This window comes from Phyllostomus hastatus, unplaced genomic scaffold (genome assembly GCF_019186645.2).
Source record: "Phyllostomus hastatus isolate PE091 unplaced genomic scaffold, TTU_PhHast_1.1 phas_scaffold_28, whole genome shotgun sequence".
NCBI classification, from domain to species: Eukaryota; Metazoa; Chordata; class Mammalia; order Chiroptera; family Phyllostomidae; genus Phyllostomus; species Phyllostomus hastatus.
In genome coordinates, this window is record NW_025334022.1 from 19,518,661 (window position 1) to 19,535,530 (window position 16,870).

The following is a 16,870-nucleotide window of genomic DNA, read 5'->3' on the forward strand; positions in this document are numbered from 1 at the left end:
GGTTGGAAAGCTGGGCTGTGTGAAAAGTGGGGCACTTGTTAAGAACAGCAGGCAGCTGCTTTGTAAGGAACTGTCGCACAGAGGCTGGCTCACCCCGAGGGTGATTTGAACTGCACAACCATGCTTGACTCATCCTGCTGGCCTAGAGACTGAGTGGCTGATTAACCACACGCCTGCACTTGACTAGCACTGCTAAGATGACTGCCGCTGCTTGCCCAGTGGTGGGCTCTGGCCACAGCGAGTTCAAAAAGAGCAAGGAAGAGGCATACCTCACTGACCTTGGCACAACTAATGAATTAAAGGCACAGGCCTGGCACAGATGAACAGTGGGGGCCTGGCAGCTCACGGAAGACCTGGGCTGGAGGCTGAGCAACTGTGGATATTGCAGCCAAGTCCTGCTCCCCATCCTTGCAAAACCATAGGAAGGGAGAAAAGAGAAGCCCAGCACCGCTCTTACTGTGGCATGCAGGAAGACCAACAGAACTCACTCAATGGGTTTTGAGTCAACAAGAGGGTAATTTTTTCTTTCCTCTTTCTTTTTTTCCTTTTTTTTTTTCCTTTCCTGAAGCGGGACAATAAGATGTAGAGTTATGAAAGTTTGAGCAACAGATCCAAAGGGGGAGCACAAAGCTAACCCCCCAAACTGAGAAACTGATACAAATGCCACTTTGCTATCCCATAGAGCTGACATTTTATTCTTTATTTATATTATTATTATTATTATTATTTCATTATTTATACTTCTTTTATTAGTATTTTTTAAATTTCTCTTATGTTTAGTTTTCTTCATTTTATTTCTATACTTAATTGCATTGTTTGACTGGTTTTCCTTATTCTCTCTTTATTGTATTTTAATTTTCCTTCTTTCACTGCAGTCGTGTTCCAATAATACACTACTCTTGATCAAGTACTTTGTATTCTTGGTTATCCAAATCATATATTTCTTGTCATATTATTGTTGTTCCAGTACTATTGTAAAAAATTGTTGTTCCGTGTAATTGTACATACTATACTGCAACTGTCCCTGATCTTAGCCCACTCCATTTTATTCCTGAACTTTATTATGGTTGTTACCTCTATTCTCTCTCACACTATGCCTACTTTCTATCCTTTACTCTCACTATATCTCATCATCTAACCTTGCATAAGGGCTCTGTTTTCTAGATCAACTCATAATCCTCCTCCCTCTAACAAGAGTCTTACCTTTCACCTTTCATAAAAAGTGGCTAGTTGGGTGAAATATCACAGTTAATGCTATACTTATCCAAAGGACCTCCTATCTCTTCTCTACCTGTCAGTATTTTAAATACCATAGAATACTCTCCCCCAGTCTTAATCCATTTTGCCTTCCCCCTACAACTGATCACATAAAGCAATAGGTGGGAGCTATGAACATCAGTATACCTGCTGGAAGAAAGAAACCACCAACAAAGGAACCACCAAAAGGTAAAAACCCAAGTGCAACAAGAGAGCCCACACAAGCAGAAGAAAGGGCAAACCTGGAGCATCCAGACAAGGAGATCAAAGAGACCACACCACTGAACCCCATAGAATTCCTACCATAGAAGTTTACCCTACAAAGACACCTAGCAAAGCAAAACATCAGAAAGTGCAGGAACAGGCAAAAAGAGTCACTTAAAATGGGGAGACAAAAAAAGAACACGCAATCAAAAGGAAAGAAAGACTCCCGACTAGAAGAGCTAAATGAAATGGAGGCATGCAAACTATCAGGTATAGAATTCAGGATAATGGTTATAAAGATGCTCAAGGAACTCAGAGACAAATACAGGGAACTGAGTGAGAAGAACTAAAACAGTATGAAAAAGGAAATAGAAACTATAAATAAAAACCAGGAAGAAATGAACAATAAAATCTCAGAAATGAAAAACATGTTAGAAGGAATTACAAGCAGGCTGGGTGAAGCAGAGGATCAAATCAGCAAGCTGGCAGGCAAGATAGAAAAAAAAACAGAACAAGAAAAAGAAAAGAGACTCAGAAACAATAAAGAGGTGTTAAGGGGACTTCAAGACAACATGAAACATACTAATATCCATATAATAGGGATACCAGAAGGAGGAAAAGAAGAACAAAGGATAGTAACCCTGTTTGAAAAAGAAATGGTGGTAAACTACCATAATCTGATGAGAGAAAAAGTCACACAAATCCAGGAAACACAGAGAGTCCGAATCAAGAAGAACTCAAAGAGGCCTACTTCAACACACATCATAATTAAAATGGCAAAATTCCAACATGAAGAGAAAATCTAAAAGACAGCAAAGGAGAAACAGGAAGTAACTTATAAGGGAGCCCCAATAAGACTACTAGCTGACTTCTCAATGAAAATGCTACAAAACAGGAGAGAATGTGGCAAGGAATATTCTGAGTAATGAAAACCAAAGGCCTGCAACCAAGACTACTCTATCCAGCAGGGCTCTCAATTAAAATGGAAGGCCAAAAAGGAGCTTCCCAGACAAAAAAAAGCCTCAAAAAATACACTTCCACCAAACCAGTTCTACAAGAGATGATACCAGCTCTGCTTTAAGAAAAGGGGAAAAAAAGTGAGAGAGAGGGGAACACAGGTATGAAAAAATGGCAATGAGTAAGCACCTATCAATAATAACCTTAAGTGCAAATGAATTGAATGCCCCAATCAAAAGACATAGAACAGCTAAATAGATAAGAGATCATAACCCACACATGTGCTTCCTACAAGAGGCTCACCTTAGAACAAAAGACCTACACAGACTGAAAGTAAAGCTACAGAGAAGTATTCTAAGCAAATGGACAGGAAACAAAGCAGGGGTAGCAATACTCATATCAGACAAAACAAACTTCAAAAAAGGGCCATAAGAAGAGACAGAGGTTACTTCATAATAATCAAGGGAAAAATCCATTGAGACGATATAAACATTGTAAATATATATGCACCCAACATAACAGCACCCAAATACATAAAGAAAATCTTGGAAGACTTCAAGAAAGATATTGAGAGCAACACAATTACAGTATGGAATTTCAACACCCCACTGTCAAAAATGGATAGATCTTCCAAACAAAATATGAACAAAGATATTGTGGCATTGAAAAATGTCCTAGATATAATGGACTTAACTGATATACATAGAACATTTAATCCCAAAGAACCAAAATATACATTCTTTTCAAATGCACATGGAACGTTTTCAAACATAGACCACATGATAGGACACAAAACAAGTCTCAACAAATTCAAGGAAATTGAAATCATATCAAGCACCTTCTCTGACCACAAGGGACTGAAACTAGAAATGAAAAGAAAACGAAACAAAAAGAAAAAACCCAAAACACTCAAACTCATGGAGATTGAATAGCATGCTATTAAACATTGAATGGGTCAAGAATGAGATCAAGGAGGAAATCAAAAATTTTCTGGAAACAAATGAAAATTAACACAAAAGAGTCCAAAACTTAAGGTACAATGAAAGCACTCTTCAGAGGGAAGTGCATAGTAATACAGGCCTACCTAAGAAAGATAGAAACATCTCAAATAAACAACCCAAAACTACATTTGTAATAACTGATGAAACAACAATAAAAAAATGCCCAGCATGAATAGAAGCAAAGAAATATTCAAGATCAAAGCAGAATGAAATGACACAGCAACTAAAAGCATAATCTGGAGGATCAATAAATCCAGGAGCTGGTTCGTTTAAAAGATAAACAAAACTGACGTGTTTTTAAGCAAACTCATCAAGAAACAAAGAGAGAGAACCCAAATAAACACAATCAGAAATGAAAGAGGAGAGATTACAACTGATACCACAGAAAATCAAATGATTGTAAGAAACTACTATGAAGAACTATATGCCAAGAAATTTGATAACTTAGGTTAAATGCACAAATTTCTAGAAAAATATAATCTTCCAAAACTGAATGCAGAACAAGCAGAAAGCCTGACGAGACCAATAACAGCTGAAAAAATTGAAGCAGTAAGTAGAAAAACCCTGACACACAAAAGCCATGGGCTGGACAGTTTCACAGGAGAATTCTATAAAGCATTTAAAGAAGAGCTAACCCCTATCCTTCACAGACTATTCCAAAAAATCCAAAATGATGGAAGACTCCCAAACTCTTTCTATGAAGCCAGCATTATCCTAATCCCAAAACCAGATAAAGGCACAAGAAAGAAAGAAAACTGCAGGCCAATATTGCTGATGAACATAGACACTAAAATCCTCAACAAAATATTGGCAAACCACATTCAGCAATACACTAAAAGATCATACAACATGATCAATTGAGATTCATCCCAGGTATGCAAGGATGGTACAATATTCACAAATCAATAAACGTAATACATTACATAAACAAAAAAGCAAAGACAAAAATCACATGATCATATCAATAGATGCAGAAATGGCACTTGATAAGATACAGCACCCATTTATGATAAAAACACTCAGCAAAGTGGAAATAGAGGGAGCATTCCTTAACCTAATAAAGGCCATTTACGAGAGACCTATAGCCAACACATTACTCAATGGGCAAAAACTAAAATATTTCCCACTAAGATAAGGAACAAGACAAGGTTGTCCACTTTGACCACTTCTATTCAACATAATATTGGAAGTCCTAGCCACAGCAATCAGACTAAAAACGGAAATAAAAGGCATCCAAACTGGAAAAGAGGAAACAAAACTTGTTTCCAGTTTTGTTTGCAGATGACATGATGTGTACAGAGAAAATCCTACAGACTCCAAGAAAAAACTGCTCACCTAATAAATGAATTCAGCATAACAGCAGGATACAAAGTCAATATCCAGAAATCAAAGGCATTTTTGCATACCACCAATGAAATACCAGAAACAGAAATTGGGGGGGGGGGGGAGTCCCATTTGATATAGCCACAAGAAAAACAAAATACCTAAGAATAAACCTAACTAAAGAAGTAAAAGACCTCTATTCAGAAAACTACACAACACTGAAGAAAGAAATTAAGGAAGACACAAACAAATGGAAACATCTGCATTCATGGATTGGAAGAATTAACATAATCAAAATGTCTATACTACCCAAAGCAATTTATAGATTGAATGCAATGCTTATTAAAGTACCAATGGCATATTTCTCAGATATAGAACAAACACTTCAAAAATTTTTATGGAACCATAAACAACCCCAAATAGCTGCAGCAATTTTGAGAAAGAAGAACAAAGCAGGAGGGATCACAATACCTGACATCAAACTATATTACAAAGCCCATGTAATCAAAACAGCCTGGTACTGGTATAAGAACAGACACAGGAATCAATGGAGCAGAAGAGAGAGCACAGAAATAAACCCAAGTCTCTGTGGTCAATTAATATTTGACAAAGGATTCAGAAGCATAAAATGGATCAAAAATAGCTTCTTCAGCAAATGGTGTTGGGAGAACTGGACAGCTACATGCAAAAAAAAAATGCATTAACTTACTTGATCACCAACTTACACCATACGCAAAAATAAATTTAGGTGGATAAGGCTTAAACATAAGTTGTGACACCATAAAAGTCCTAGAGGAGAACATAGGCAGGAAAATCTCAGATACTCCATGCAGCAATATTTTCACTAAAATGTCCCCTAGAGCAAGGGACATAAAGGAAAGAATAAACAAATGGCATCACATCAAAATAAAAAGCTTGTGCACAACTGAATAAAACAGCATTAAAATGAAAAGAGAAGCAACCATATGGGAAAACATACTTGCCAATGATACCTCAGACAATGCTTTGATCTCCAAAATATATAAAGAACTCACATGACTCCACTCTAGGAAGACAAAGAATCCAATTAAAAATGGGCAAAGGACTTGAACAGATACTTCTTCAGGGAGGACATACAGAGGATCTAGAGACATATGAAAAGATGCTCAGTATCGCTAGCTATCAAAGAGATGCAAATTAAAACCACAATGAGATACCACTTCACACCAGTGAGAATGACCATCATAAACAAAAGCAACAAACAGAGTGCTGGAACCCTAGTGCACTGTTGGTGGGAATGCAGACTGGTGCAACCACTATGGAAAACAGTATGGAGTTTCCCAAAAAAACTAAAAATGGAACTGCCTTTTGACCCAGCAATTCCACTGCTGGAATTATATCCTAAAAACCCTGAAACACCAATCCAAAAGAACCTATGCAGCCCCATGTTCCTAGCAGCACAATTTACAATAGCCAAGTGCTAGAAACAACCTAAATGCCCATCAGTAAATGAATGGATAAAAAAAACTATGGTACATTTACACAATGGAATTTTATTCAGCATGAAGAAAGAAGTAGCTCCTCCCTTTCACAACAGCATGGATGGAACTGGAGAGCATTATGCTAAGTGAAATAATCCAGGTGGTGAAAGAAAAATACCATATGATCTCACTATAAGTGGAATCTAATCAACAAAACAAACAAGCAAGCAAAATATAACTGGAGACTTTGAAATTGAGAACTGGCTGACAGTGACCAGAGAGCAGGGGGGACAATGGGGGGAATGGGTTAAGGGTTTACAGATGCATGGACAATAACACAGGGAGGTGGAAACAAGGAAGGGAGGTGGGGAGGGCTGGGGTGGTGGGGAAGGGTGGGGGGAAATGTCAGAAAACTGTCCTTGAACAACCATTAAAAAACACATTAAAAAGCATAAGTAAGGTCATATGTTTCCATTACCTTTCTATGCTGTGTATGTTAAATACTTTTTTTAACACAGCAAAGGTGACATTCTCAGTTTCTAGATATGTATATATTTCCTACCTCATTCAGATCTTGCCTTGCCTATCCATCTCAGCTTATCTTTAGTCACAATGCTCTCTTCTTTCAGTTACTCCGCTTGAAGGGAACAAAGTTTCTCCTCTCTTCTACAATACTATTAACAATAGGAGGTGTTACGTGTATGTGTCAGAACAAACAGAAAAGGCATGGAATCATAACAGAATAATAGGGAGTGTGTTATATAGAATACATATACAACTGAAGTGAATGGTAACCCCTGGCAAAAAGCCATACATCAATAATAACAGGGACAGAATAAGCCACAAGTGGAAACTCTGTGAAAATTAATGTAAAATTGATCTAACATTTTATTAGAACATCTCAACTGTAATGAAGCTCATTTGCATTGTATGAGATATCCTATAATTTCAAGTCCTGTGAAAGAGGTGGTAATCTGAAAAAAAGCTAAGATTTACTACAGATAATTAAACATATCTAGGAATATATCTGGCAATTCTTGTAAACATCATATATGAGAACATTATTTATTTTTTTATAATCAATTAAGATTTTCCTATTTTAACTTCTTGAAAACTTTTACCTCTTTTTGTCATTGATGTAGTACATTTAAATGTTATTCTCTTATGACATTCTTTTGATTAATTACATTGATTTTTAATATACTTTTATCATTCTACTTGAAAATTCTCAGTTTGAGGAAATTTATTTTTTATTGTCATTCAGTTACAGCTGTTCCCATTTTTCTCCATTACTCTCCCCCTGCCTTACCCACCCTGACCTCCCACCTTCAATTCTCCCCGGCTTTGTTTTTGTCCATGGGTCCTTTATACATGTTCCTTGTTGGCCCTTCCCCTATTTCCCCCCATTATCCCTCTCCACCCCCTCTGGTTACTGTCAGTCTCTTCTTTATTTCCATGTCTCTGGCTTTATTTTCCTTACTTGTTTGTTTTGTTGATCAGGTTCCACTTATAGGTGATATCATATGGTATTTGTCTTTCACCACCTGGCTTATTTCACTTAGCATAATGCTCCCCAGTGAGGAAATTTATTTTTATCCTTATATATTTTATTTATTAAAGATTTTATTTATTTATTTTTAGAAAGAGGAGGGGAAGAGAGGGAGAGAAATACCAACATGTGGTTGCCTCTTGCGCACCCCCTCTGGGGACCTGGCCTGCAACCCAGGCACGTGCCCTGACTGGAAATCTAACCTATGATCCTTTGGTTCACAGGCTGGCACTTAATCCACTGAGCCACACCATCCAGTGCTATCCTTATAAATTTTAAATGAATGACAGATTATAGTAAAGCACTTTAAACCATCTGTATTTTGCATTTTAATGCGAAATGAGGCTGCTCAAATTTACTTTGTTAGTCCTGGCATTGCCTTTCATTAAAACATTAAACAATAATAATAATTTAAGTGGAATATGAGGAGGGGAAAGGATGAAAATAAAATGCTGTGCTCAAAACCACTCCTAAATAAATTGACTTATTAATTGATTACAACTGCTATATCCTGTTAGGAATTGTATGGAATGAGAGCCATGAAAAAATAGTCTTGAACCAAATGGTTTCATTAAAAAAATTTTCTACATGATAAGTGAATTAGTAGATAAAAATGATGAGATATCTGATGAAATTTCCTTATCAATCGAAAAGATGATGCATACCTTACACAATCAGGTAAGTGAAGCTTTAAACATCCTGACCTGCATACTTTCTGACCCACATATATTTTAGCCATCGATAAAAGGTAAGATAAACTTACAGACTCCTTGTGTCTTTACATTTTTTTCCACCTCACTTTCACTACAAGTTGCTTATTTTTCCCCATTATTTTTGTAGAAGTATTTCACTTGCTACATCAGTGATTGAAAACTAGCTCTTCAGCCCAGGTACTAAAGTGGAGCATTTATTTGAAATGCCATAGATGCCAGAAGTAACAGTAACAAAATCATCTGAGAGAAAAGAAAAAAAGAGAGATAATTTTCTTTTTTAGTCAAATTAAAAATACCTGTATTTGGAGGTAGATATGAAGAATTTTGTGGACCTCTTAATTTTTAGATGAAGAAATCCAAAATAATTTAAGAAGCAAATGTTACTGTTCCTAAGAAGAAACCATTTTTATTTAGAATATAGGATCTGAAATTTAAAAGAAGCCTTCTATCTGTTGCTTAAATATTTTGAAATAACAAAATTACAGGTTTTGGCAAAAGAAAGCAGATGACACTCTGTGTTTTCCTTTACAAAAATGTGAATGTATATGATGCCCTTACTAGAATGGTGAACTTAGATATGAAGTTTTCACTACTTTCATTCATGTGGAGATTATGAAGACTACATTACAGAGTTTTCTAAAAGATGAATTAATATTTTCTTCACAAGGAGATGTTCCTACTGTAGTACTTTTGCATTTGTTTAGTCAAATGAAGCAAGAAAAAATGAGATAATAGGACAATTCATCATTCAAAACTTAAAAAGAATTGAAATTGTGAATTTTATGCTAGTGGAGATGAATTTTATTAAAAAATGTAATCTTGCAAGGAATTTCCAAGAATAGGAAGAGCTATGACTTAAATAAATGCTGAGTATATTTGACTTTTAAATGAATCTACATGGAAGAAGAACTATCAAATTACTAGATTTTAAATAGCAAATAAGAGTAACTGTTCCTTTGTGGCACCAAAATAAAATTGTAATAAAGGAAAATGTTTAATATTAAGTGGCATAGAGCTTTTCTATGTAAATAAATATTACATGTACAGAATCTGAATTTTTCTCTGGTTTCTTTATTAGGTTGGTCATATTCTCAAAACTAAATGTTGCCTAGAAAAAACTGAAGAATGAACTTTCACAAGGCCTCTGATTGATTGCGATCATTTAACACATGCAGCATTAAGATTCTAGGATGATGTTGAATAAGGCTTGAGAATTTTCAAATCCACAGCAAAAGAGTACTATATAATTTAGCAAACCATTACAGGAATTTTTGTGAGGAAAATTTTCTTAAAGACAACTTTTTCACTGCAATATGAAAGGTGTTTTCTAGTTGAGAGATGCACACACACACTATTTTTCTCTTCAGTAGTTGTTGTTAGAAGACTAGTGTCTTGAAAACATTAAAGCTTGAGAAAAGTTAATACAAACAATAACCTAGGAAGTGCAGAACATGAAAGAATACTATTCAGTTTAACCTGATATATCTATCAGTTTGATCACTGTAAAATGGATGAGTTCAGTTGACCTGTGGTTGGTCACTTATAAACGGTGAAATTAGCTTGTTTTTCCAACAATAATGTTAGTGAAGCATGCTGTTAATGTAGAGTTGAACACTTATTTCACTAGTTATGACTTACTGAACTGCAGGAATGGCCGGAAAGAGTCAATATTCTGGTAAACCTAACTTGATGATGACCAATAATCCAGTGTTAAACAAATATAGGAAATACCTTGGTCAGTTAATAACTTGCTTTACTGATGATTTCAAATACGATTTGTACAAAAGAATCTTGAAAATAATTTAAGACTGTGTTGTTCATCACATAAATAATCATCAATTCTCTAAGCCTGTTCCTTAAGTGAAGGTTAGTTCCTGCTAGACACATGTCATGTAACTTGATCATCCACAAGGCAAGAGCTGGTATCTGTCGGTGTTTTGAGGAATAGCCTATTAGATCATGCTAACGTTCAGTCAACTGTAAGATGCAGAATATTTGGAAGATTATTTAATCAGTCATCATGGAAACCCACCAAAGACAAGCAGAGTCATGCATTTTCCTCTAAGATTAAACCAAAATATAAATAAAATCAGTTATTTATTATTTAATATTGGTTTCAAGCTTACTATGAATACAAATTACATTCATTTATTCAAAAGGTATTTTTCAATACTTATTTGGCAAAAAACACTCTGCAACAATGAATATGACAGACAAGGTCCCTACCTTCATAGAATTTATATTCTGGTGGGAGACCTTGATGTTAAGCAACTATATAAAGAAAACATTAATTCAAGTTTAAGATAGGTTATTAGTTATGAGCTAATTAAATGCAGAAATTGCTACAGAATAATGTAGTGGTGGGGGAATGCAGTAGAAAAATATAATTTTTTTATTGCTGTTCAATTATATTTGTCCCCATTTTTTCCCATTACTCTCCCCTACCCAACCTCACCTCCCACATTCAATGCCTCCTGTCATGTTTTTTCATTTGTCCTTTACACATGTTCCTTGACTCTTCCCTCTCTTTCCTACATTGTCCCACCCTCCTCTCCTCTTATCACTATCAGTTTGTTCTTTATTTCAAAGTCTCTGGTTATATTTTACTCAATTGTTTGTTTTGTTGATTAGGTTACACTTATAGTTGAGATCATATGGTATTTATCTTTCACCACCTGGCTTATTTCACTTAGCATAATGCTCTCCAGTTCCATCCATGTTGTTATGAAGGGTAGGAGTCCTTTCTTTCTTTCTGCTGTATAGTATTCCGTTGTGTAAATGTTCGACAATTTCTTGATCCACTCATTTACTGATGGGCCCTTAAGCTTTTCCAGCACTTGGCTATTGTGCTGCTACAAACATTTGGGTGCATAGGTTCTTTTAAATTGGTGTTTCAGGGTTCTTAGGACATAATCCCAGCAGTGGAATTGCCGGGTCAAAAGGCAGTTCCGTTTCTAGTTTTCTGAGGAAATTCCATACTGTTTTCCATAGTGGCTGTACCAGTCTGCATTCACACCAGCAGTGTACTAGGGTTCTCTTTTCTCCACAACCTCGCCAGCACTTGTTGTCTGTTGATTTGTTTATGATAGCCACTCTGACCAGTGTGAAGTGGTATCTCATTCTGGTTTTAATTTGCATCTCTCTAATGGCTAGTGATGCTGAGCATCCTTTTGTATGTCTCTGGGCCTTCTGTATGCCCTCTTTGGTGAAGTGTCTGTTCAGGTCCTTTGCCCATTTTTTAATTGGATTGTTTGTCTTCCTGGAGTGTAATTGTGTGAGTTCTTTATGTATTTCGGGGATCAAATCCTTTTCCGAGGTATCATTGACAAATATATCTTCCCATACATTTGGTTCCCTTTTCATTTTGCTGATATCTTCTTTAGCCATTCTTAATTTGATGAAGTACCATTTCTTTGTGTATAAAAATATACTTTAGACTGAATATAAAGGGGTTTCCCCTCTATGGAAGTTATATCTAAGCCAAGATCTTTAGGGTCAAGTTCAAACTGGCTATTGGGATTTCAAGGGATGCAGCCAATGCTTAGAGTTCTTTAGAAAGTGAAAACAACCTATGTATAAACCTTGAGGTGTTAGAGAGCTTGTCCTGTTCCAGAAACTGAAATGTGGCCCGTAGATTTGTGGCAGGTTAGCTATTGCTGGGATGTTTTGGGGCAGGTAGACAGGGCTCAGATTCAGGTAGTTATTATAAAGCATGCAATTATTGTGGGTATTAGTGATTTGAGCTTTAGTGATTTTGGTGCAATAGGTTGTAAAAGTAAATTATTTTTTTCTTGCTGTTAAGAAACTTTTCTGCCAATTTTTTGAGACAAACCAAGATCTCATCTACCATTATTTCTCCAAACTACCTATCAGAGAAGTGAAAGGTCTATTTTCTCTCTATGAGTTCCCTCTTTAATCCCTATATGTTTTTTTCTTCTCTTGTAGGCAAATTGTTGAGATTCAGAGTAGATTACCTTATAGTAAGTACCTTAAGTAAGTAAGTACTTTATATAATTACTATATAATTATAGTAAGATTACCTTACTATAGGCATCTGTGAATTATTTTCCTCATGAATGCCACCTGATGGTTTTTTTTCCTTATTGGAGAACAACTTTCTTCATAACCAGTGTGCACCTTAAAAGACATCCATTTTCCAGGTGACAAATAGCATTATCTTACCTTCTTCCTCATGTTGGAACTCTGAAGTTTTTAGATTCTGTCAATCTGAACTATCAATAAATCATATATTTATTTCTTAATAATTATGTAAGTTCCTTAAGGGGAACTATCAGAACCTTATTTTACTACTGTGTCAAATACTGTAACTTACATTGGATATGCTCTCAGATATTAGGTAGTTAACACAGATGAGCTAGAGGTTTCAGCCATGTTTTTAGGTCATATATATTGTGAGAACCCATTCACTTACTTTGCAGCCTTCTGTTTTTGGTGAGTTAGAAATTGGAAGAAAGGTGATGGGAAAGAGGTCCTCTTAGCATTTTGATTACTTTTTTCAATTTTATTTAAATGTTATGTTAGAACTCTTCCCCACTAAATTATAAGCTAAAGTGAGGGCAGACACCATGATAATCCTGTTTACTGTTATGGCTCCCACCTTAGCCCATGCCCCTTCTTCCTATGGACAGGAATGATATTTGGTTTTGAAGGAGATGAGCCTAACTTGGGCACAACTTTTCTAACTGAAGCTTTGACGAATGCTAGGATACTGAAGAGCATGGTTCAAATACTTGAGAAACAACAAAACTAAGTACACAGGGTACAAAACTGGAAATTTACTTCAGGCTCAAATAGCTTAGAGTTTTAAGCCCAATGGAAATGGAAACATGGTACAGATGGGTTAATAAGCAAGGAAAGTGGAAGAGAATGGTGGGGTGACTGCTTCAAATACTACATGCCAGAAGGTCATAGACAGCTATTACTTTTCTGAGAAATATTAAAATTCAGTTTAGAAGTGCAGGCTTTGTATCTTGAAGTATTGGGAATCACTTCTTTTATTATATAACACTTCCATCTGTGCAATGTTTGTGAATTCCCTAAGGTAATTTGTTTTGTGTAACATTTCCAGGTAGCATAGCTCTCTTTGGTATGACTCCTGGGAACATGTAAAATACAGGACAAACACTTTTGCCACAAAGTTATATTAGGAAATTAGCAGCAACTGCTATTACACACATATTCACCCATTAACACAATTGCCTTATAAATAACACAAGGAGGATAAATGGGTGGAATACAAGTAGGGTCTATCATAATATAAGAGTTAGAACTCCTTTCACTCTACTTTTTGTGTGTGTTCTGTTGTACCTACTGTGGTTATGTCTGTCAGTATTTAAGCTTTTAGGTCACGTCTTTCCAGATTTATTCTGGTCATAGCCATATGCCTTTCTTTTGCCAGTGTGACATTAGCAAGGTTAATGCAAAAAGAGACTTTATTAATTTTTTATTATGTTGCATTTATTATTAGAACCAACAGTCAACAGTGAATGGCAGATTAACTGCTCTTTTTTTGTTCACTTTGGATATTAAAAACTGAAATACATACACAAGCTTGCTTTTACACTACAAAGGTAACATGTGGTTTCTGACTCCCAGCAGCAAGTATATTCACAAAGAATTTCTAAGTGCTTGTGCATTTTTATTTCCTGTCTTGGCCTCTAGCAACATAATGGTAAGTTGCCTGGGCTAGCTTGCTGAAAAGATGTGAGACACACACGGAGGAGAGCTGACTTATTTGGGAAGAATTCTAGGTTGTACAAGTTAGTCCCTAGTTGACTCTTTTTTTTTAACCGAAAACATTTTATTTTTTATTTTATTTTAATCATTGTTCAAGTACAGTTTTTTCCCTTTTACTCCAATTCCAGCCCACCCACCCAACCCTCCCCCTAGTTGACTCTTCAGCTGACCACACATAAAAGAATGATCCCAGTGGAAATAGCCAAGACTGGTCTAGATCAGCAGAAGTATCAGTGACCCATAGAATGATAAACAGTTGTTTCTTTTTTTAGGGGGTGGTCAGTAATAGCTGACTAATATACCTATTGTATTTGGAGCAATTTCCTTTCTTTATGTTTGAGAACTTTAATTCCCTCAAAATTTGCAAAGTTTGTTAGAATTACTGTGTTGTTCAGACTTGTAAGAATGCCAGTTATACAGATGTCTGGGCTCCTAAACTGTCCCCTGCCAAGCTATCTACCTATAGATATGTTTGAGTTCTCAGATTCTCTGTCTTAGCCCTGCCTGAAAACTTGGCTGTCTTTATCCCAAGTTTCTATTTTGGCTAGTTATCTGTGGAGGCAGAATGCAATCCCTTCAAAAGTTGGTGGACCCTATGTCTTTGATATGGTAGGCAATTGGGTTCTTAGGTAGAGTAGTGACATGAGAAAATCATTATTTAAGTAAAATCAGTCTCAAAGTTGTAAGCCTGATAATTTGAGTGGAAAGACACTAGAGACAATGATTCTAGTTGATAGTTGAATTCAGGTAGAAGAGTGAATGTTTATTTACACTTGAGCTCTGGAGAGGGCTTGGGAAAGTAAGACTCAACATGCAGATCTTTGCTGAGGCAACAGAGGAGTACACACTTTTGTTCATATTTTTATATGAAGAATTGTTTAAGAACTGCTGTTGGATTTTTTTCTTGAACTGTCCAATACAATATAGGTTGTTTCTCATTTTCTAAACAGATCGTAGATTCAGGGTTCCCATTATAAACTGAAATAGGCTAGAGTGAAATCACATAAGGTTAAAACATCAACATTCATATACATAATGAATACCAAGCAAAAGAGAACTATTGTGAGACTTTAAAATCAAAACTATGGTACACTTACACAATGGAATACTATGCAACAGAAAGAAAGAAGGGGCTCCTTCCCTTTGTGACAGCATGGATAGAACTGGAAAGCATTATGCTAAGTAAAATAAGCCAGGCAGTGAAAGACAAATACCATATGATCTCACCTGTAAGTGGAACCTAATCAAGAAACCAAACAAGCAAGCAAAAATATAACCAGAGACATGAAAGTAAAGAATTCACAATGACCAGACAGGAAAGGGAAAGAAGATAATGGGGGAAAGAAGGGGAAGGGTCAAGTCAAGGAACATGTACAAAGGACCCATGGACAAAGCCAAAGGGGGGAAAGATTGAATTTGGGAGGTAAGGGGTGGGTAGGGCAAGGGAGAGTAATGGGGGAAAAATGGGGACAACTATAACTGAACAACAACACAAAAAATGTAGCAATTTAGTTGGGGAAAAAAACAAAACAAGCAATTATAGTAAACTTCTGTTTGGGCTATTAATAAGACATATTTTAAAACTCTAATGAATATCTCTCCTTAGTAGCCTTAATTGGCCAACTACACCAAAATTCACAGTTCCCTAGACTTAACCTAAACCATTTCAAAAGCTTCTTATTAACTGGAACGTGGGAGTTATAGGGAGATTATTCTGAATGCCTTTAAACTGATTATATTCAATCCAGAGGCTGCTCCAATTCCAGATCATTGCAACTCTCATCTTGACAAAACAAATAAATGAAAATAAATAACCCATCTGGTTACTGTTCTGCAGTTGATCATAGATATATGACAGAATATGAAAGCTAAAATTTAGGCACAATACAAATAGGCTATGTTACCCTATTTTACTTCCTAATAGTTCACTCTGTGTTTCTTTCAATTTTGAAAGAAATAATAAGTAACCCCTAAATCGTGTTTAGAAATTCTCATTAATATTGAGGCAGAGTAAGCTGCCTGATGAATCTGTTGTGATCACTTGGATTAGAAGACAACAGTAAAGGTTAGAATGCAAAAACCCTAGACAGCATTTATATTTCCAGGATGAATAAAACTGTCAGCATACCGAGGGTTATCAGTTATTACAATTAGAAAATATATATGTTAGGTTCCTCAAAAATGCTTTGATATCTGGTTTCACCTCAGTCCCTGCTCAGTCACTTAACACTCGTAAACAAAGGACCATTTAACCAGCTTAGCATTTGACTGGACTGAGATTGAATATCTTGAATGTAATTTTCAGTTTTGCTGAACAGCAATAGAAATTCATTCATTCTAGCTCATATATTGCCCCATGCACTCAACTTCTTTACCATTCAGTCAAAGAAAAGAAAGAAAAAGCAGATATCCATTACTCAGCAGATATTGTGGTGGCTGTGCTTGTTATTATTTTACCCTTAACTGGAAGCTGTTTTCTTATTTAATGTAAATACTACTAACATGGGTTTGTCAGGTATAATAGACCTTTGTGAGATATGGCAGAAATCCCTGGCAAAAAGGAATTGTTGAAGTTTTTAAAATAAGACATATGTCCTAATCTCTTTGTAAAAAAATCCATTAATTCCTGGCCATTCACTGTAGTTATGT